Below are 3,800 nucleotides of genomic sequence, written 5' to 3' on the forward strand. Positions count from 1 at the left end.
ATTTTGAGAATTTTTTCACTATTTTCAAATATACCCACTGAAACCATTATTTTTGTATTTTTTGCTGTAACTCAAGCAAATGTAACGATATTCATTCAAAAAACTGTTCAAATTCAATTTTCAATAAGAAATCGTTGTCACGGATTTTGTATCTTGAAGAAAAAAACATGCGATTTTTTTCGGTACACTTTTGAATGCATTTTTTTCTGGAAAAATTTTTGACCGACTTAAGCTTAATTACCTATAAAATACTCATTAAAAGTGATTTCATCTCGATTGATCAATAAATAAAAATGTACCTCGATTTTTAATACCATTTTCAAAATCGACGTTTCTCGACCATGTAATGTAACGTAGAAAGTAAAAGTTTTTCCACAATACCTGACGACCATTTCATTTTTGGGCTTCCGTGGCGCAATGGTTAGCGCGTTCAGCTGTTAATCGAAAGATTGTTGGTTCGAGCCCAACCGGGAGAGGTGTTGTGTGGTCTCAGATGTAGCGCAAAAAGTCAAAACTTTTACACATTACGTGACAACCATTTAATTTCTGAGCTTCCGTGGCTCAATGGTTAGCGCGTTCGGCTGTTAACCGAAAGGTTGGTGGTTCGAGCCCACCCGGGAGAGGTGTTGTAGGGTCTCAGATGTAACGTAGAAAGCCAAAGTTTTTCCACAATACCTGACGACCATTTAATTTTTGGGCTTCCGTGGCGCAATGGTTAGCACGTTCGGCTGTTAACCAATAGGTTGGTGGTTCGAGCCCATCCGGGAGCGGTGTTGTGGGATCTCAAATGTAACGTAGAAAGCCAAAGTTTTTGCACAATAAATGACGACCATTTAATTTTTGGGCTTCCGTGGCGCAATGGTTAGCGCGTTCGGCTGTGAACCAATAGGTTGGTGGTTCGACCCCATCCGGGAGCGGTGTTGTGAGGTCTCAGATTTGACGTAAAAAGTCAAGGTTTTTACACAATACCTGACGAGCATTTAACTTTTGGGCTTCCGTGGCGCAATGGTTAGCGCGTTCGGCTGTTAACCAATAGGTTGGTGGTTCGAGCCCATCCGGGAGCGGTGTTGTGAGGTCTCAGATGTGACGTAAAAAGTCAAGGTTTTTACACAATACCTGACGAGCATTTAATTTCTGGGCTTCCGTGGCATAATGGTTAGCGCGTTCAGCTGTTAATCGAAAGGTTGGTGGTTCGAGCCCACCCGGGAAAGGTGTTGTGGGGTCTCAAATGTAACGTAGAAAGCCAAAGTTTTTCCACAATACCTGACAACCATTTAATTTCTGAGCTTCCGTGGATCAATGGTTAGCGCGTTCGGCTGTTAACCAATAGGTTGGTGGTTCGAGCCCATCCGGGAGCGGTGTTGTGTGATCTCAAATGTAACGTAGAAAGCCAAAGTTTTTCCACAATACCTGACGACCATTTAGTTTTTGGGCTTCCGTGGCGCAATAGTTAGCGCGTTCGGCTGTTAACCAATAGGTTGGTGGTTCGACCCCATCCGGGAGCGGTGTTGTGAGGTCTCAGATGTGACGTAAAAAGTCAAGGTTTTTACATAATACCTGACGAGCATTTAACTTTTGGGCTTCCGTGGCGCAATGGTTAGCGCGTTCGGCTGTTAACCAATAGGTTGGTGGTTCGAGCCCATCCGGGAGCGGTGTTGTGAGGTCTCAGATGTGACGTAAAAAGTCAAGGTTTTTACACAATACCTAACGAGCATTTAACTTTTGGGCTTCCGTGGCGCAATGTTTAGCGCGTTCGGCTGTTAACCAATAGGTTGGTGGTTCGAGCCCATCCGGGAGCGGTGTTGTGAGGTCTCAGATGTGACGTAAAAAGTCAAGGTTTTTACACAATACCTGACGAGCATTTAACTTTTGTGCTTCCGTGGCGCAATGGTTAGCGCGTTCGGCTGTTAACCAATAGGTTGGTGGTTCGAGCCCATCCGGGAGCGGTGTTGTGAGGTCTCAGATGTGACCTAAGAAGTCAAGGTTTTTACACAATACCTGACGAGTATTTAACTTTTGGGCTTCCGTGGCGCAATGGTTAGCGCGTTCGGCTGTTAACCGAAAGGTTGGTGGTTCGAGCCCATCCGGGAGCGGTGTTGTGAGGTCTCAGATGTGACGTAAAAAGTCAAGGTTTTTACACAATACCTAACGAGCATTTAACTTTTGGGCTTCCGTGGCGCAATGGTTAGCGCGTTCGGCTGTTAACCAATAGGTTGGTGGTTCGAGCCGATCCGGGAGCGGTGTTGTGAGGTCTCAGATGTGACGTAAAAAGTCAAGGTTTTTACACAATACCTGACGAGCATTTAACTTTTGTGCTTCCGTGGCGCAATGGTTAGCGCGTTCGGCTGTGAACCAATAGGTTGGTGGTTCGACCCCATCCGGGAGCGGTGTTGTGAGGTCTCAGATTTGACGTAAAAAGTCAAGGTTTTTACACAATACCTGACGAGCATTTAACTTTTGGGCTTCCGTGGCGCAATGGTTAGCGCGTTCGGCTGTTAACCAATAGGTTGGTGGTTCGAGCCCATCCGGGAGCGGTGTTGTGAGGTCTCAGATGTGACGTAAAAAGTCAAGGTTTTTACACAATACCTGACGAGCATTTAACTTTTGGGCTTCCGTGGCGCAATGGTTAGCGCGTTCGGCTGTTAACCAATAGGTTGGTGGTTCGAGCCCATCCGGGAGCGGTGTTGTGAGGTCTCAGATGTGACGTAAAAAGTCAAGGTTTTTACACAATACCTAACGAGCATTTAACTTTTGGGCTTCCGTGGCGCAATGGTTAGCGCGTTCGGCTGTTAACCAATAGGTTGGTGGTTCGAGCCAATCCGGGAGCGGTGTTGTGAGGTCTCAGATGTGACGTAAAAAGTCAAGGTTTTTACACAATACCTGACGACCATTTAATTTTTGGGCTTCCGTGGCGCAATGGTTAGCGCGTTCGGCTGTTAACCAATAGGTTGGTGGTTCGAGCCCATCCGGGAGCGGTGTTGTGAGGTCTCAGATGTAACGTAAAATGTCAGAGTTTTTCCACAATACCTGACGAACATTTAATTTTTGGGCTTCCGTGGCGCAATGGTTAGCGCGCTCAGCTGTTATTCAAAAGGTTGGTGGTTCGAGCCCACCCGAGAGAGGTGTTGTGGGGTCTCAGACGTAGCGTGAAAAGTCAAAACGTTTCCACAATACCTGACAACCTTTTAATTTCTTGGCTTCCGTGGCGCAATGGTTAGCGCATTCGGCTGTTAACCAATAGGTTGGTGGTTCGAGCCCACCCGGGAGCGGTGTTGTGTGATCTCAAATGTAACGTAGAAAGCCAAAGTTTTTCCACAATACCTGACGACCATTTAATTTTTGGGCTTCCGTGGCGCAATGGTTAGCACGTTCGGCTGTTAACCAATAGGTTGGTGGTTCGAGCCCATCCGGGAGCGGTGTTGTGGGATCTCAAATGTAACGTAGAAAGCCAAAGTTTTTGCACAATAAATGACGAGCATTAAATTTTTGGGCTTCCGTGGTGCAATGGTTAGCGCGTTCGGCTGTGAACCAATAGGTTGGTGGTTCGACCCCATCCGGGAGCGGTGTTGTGAGGTCTCAGATTTGACGTAAAAAGTCAAGGTTTTTACTAGTGTTGTAAATTTTCCGGAAAAATAAAACGCGGAAAATTTTCCGGTAAATTTTCAGGAAAATTTTCCGCGAAGAGGAAAATTTTCCGCTAATCGGAAAAATATAAAACTAGCAATTTAAGTGAGCTTTGAGTCAATTTATCAAACTTTTGAAGATATTTCGATAGCTTCTTCAGTTTTGTTGTCCTGAGT

The 3,800-nt window shown here is 45.6% G+C and overlaps 3 non-coding genes across 3 annotated transcripts; all 3 read left to right on the forward strand.

Moving 5' to 3' along the window:
• The first annotated feature begins 844 nt into the window (after positions 1 to 844).
• Positions 845 to 917, forward strand: TRNAH-GUG (transfer RNA histidin (anticodon GUG)). Its single transcript has one exon. It is a non-coding gene; the product is annotated as a tRNA-His (tRNA).
• Positions 918 to 2,314: 1,397 nt separating this feature from the next.
• TRNAH-GUG (transfer RNA histidin (anticodon GUG)) lies at positions 2,315 to 2,387 on the forward strand. Its single transcript has one exon. It is a non-coding gene; the product is annotated as a tRNA-His (tRNA).
• A 1,103-nt stretch (positions 2,388 to 3,490) lies between these two features.
• TRNAH-GUG (transfer RNA histidin (anticodon GUG)) lies at positions 3,491 to 3,563 on the forward strand. Its single transcript has one exon. It is a non-coding gene; the product is annotated as a tRNA-His (tRNA).
• Positions 3,564 to 3,800: the final 237 nt, after the last annotated feature.

The sequence above is a fragment of the Phalangium opilio genome, unplaced genomic scaffold, assembly GCF_054372755.1.
Source record: "Phalangium opilio isolate 3A_F unplaced genomic scaffold, DU_Popi_V2 ptg001170l_1, whole genome shotgun sequence".
NCBI lineage: Eukaryota > Metazoa > Arthropoda > Arachnida > Opiliones > Phalangiidae > Phalangium > Phalangium opilio.